This window comes from Manacus vitellinus, unplaced genomic scaffold (assembly GCF_001715985.3).
Source record: "Manacus vitellinus isolate BGI_N305 unplaced genomic scaffold, ASM171598v3 scaffold_26_pilon, whole genome shotgun sequence".
NCBI lineage: Eukaryota > Metazoa > Chordata > Aves > Passeriformes > Pipridae > Manacus > Manacus vitellinus.
In genome coordinates, this window is record NW_021939960.1 from 7,834,399 (window position 1) to 7,836,155 (window position 1,757).

Genomic DNA, 1,757 nt, shown 5'->3' on the forward strand with positions numbered 1-1,757 from the left:
GGGGGGAAAGCAGCTTTCCAGACCTGGAGAAGTGTTCTCGCTATTGATCGCAGCATTTGCAACTGCTAGAAAAGACGACAGGCCGAGCTGCCGCACCCTGAGCACCCAATGCCGCGAGTCTGGCTGTTCACTGACAGCTCCACTGTGCAGGTGGTTTGGGAGAACCAAGCATTTGTTCCCAATCCACACTTTTTTTTTTTTTTTAAAAAAAAAAAAGGTGGTTTCCTTTCATCATCTGAAGGAACAGATTGGATGGAGAATCATAAGGAATCACAAGCCCTAATCATAAAATCCTGGAAACCCAGAATGGTTTGGGTTGGAAGGCACCTTGAAGCTCATCTCTTTCCAACCCCCTGTCATGGTAGGGACACCTTCCACCAGACCAGGTTGTTACAAGCCCTGCCCAACCTGGCCTTGAACACTTCCAGGGTTGGGGCAAATGTTCATGGGGATTCCTAAAAATCCCAAACACACACTACAAAGCAGTTTCTGAAGGTGTGGGAGCCTTTATGGGCATTTGTGAGCTTCCAGTTAAATGAATCGCTAAAGAAAATCAGGAGAGCTGGTGGCCCGGTCACACAGCAGGAGGGGGCAGACTGGCAGTCACAACTGCACACTGGAGCTGCTCTGAAGATTTCGAAAAGTTGCAATCAGGGGAAGGACCCTGCTTTGTCCACAGAGGTCCTTGGGCAGGTCCTCCCTGGGTGAAAGCTGTGTAGATCCCACTGTAGTGAGCTGGATGGGTGAAAAGAGGAAAATCTGGAGAATTGGACTGGGTAGGTTGAAAATCTGGGAGGCACATCGGGTCTGTTCAAGCCCACTGTGCAGAGGTAGCAGGGCTCAGCTCAGGGACACTGATTGCATGGGTGAGGGTTGGGGTGGTGTTTTCAGCAGAGCAGTCACATTTGGTCCCCCACTGGTCCCCCACGTCGCAGAGTGCGTGTCCCGAGGATTGAAATAGACAGTGGTTTGAACATTGCCTCTCCCAGGGAAATGGTTTTTAATGAAGTTTTAAATAATAAAGTGGGATAATTTCCCTGGCTGGCAAGATCATGAAATTTTTATGCCTCCTTTCTCTCCCAAAGTTTTATCACGCTTTATTTTTAGTGATGTGTAATCGCCCCTTTGGAGGGGGGAAAAAAACAAAACCAAATAAAAAAACCTGAGAAACCATTGATATAGGGATCAATTGATAGAAACAATCAGTAGAAACCATTGATATATAAGGATCCCTGGGCAGGGATCCTTAGGTGGGAAGTGGTTTGGCAGCAGCTCCACAGGTAGCCCTTCCCCACATCCTGGGGATGGGCGAGCACCCCACAGGGGCAAAGGGGACCCCCAGTGCTGGTGCAGGGTGTCAGTATTGGCTGCATGATGCTGGTGCCTGTTGCTGGTGCCAGGTGCAAGCACTGGGTGCATGGTGCTGTTACTGGGTGCCAGTACTGGGTGCATGGTGCTGGTATGGGTACTAGTGCTGGGTATATGATGCTGGTGCTGGGTGACAGTACTGGGTGCATGGTGCCGGTCCTGTGTTCCAGTATTTGACACTGGGTGCTGGTGCAGGGTGCGAGTACTGGGTACACGGCGCTGGTACTGGGTACCAGTATACACGATGGGTGACAGCAGTGGGTGCCTGATGCTGGTGCTGGGTGCCCACAGTGGGCACCGGGGCTGTGCGCGGTGTGGGTGCGGGAGGGTGTGTGCGTGTGTCTCTCCCTCTCTCTCTCGTGTGTGTGTGCGCTGTGTGTGCCGTGAGG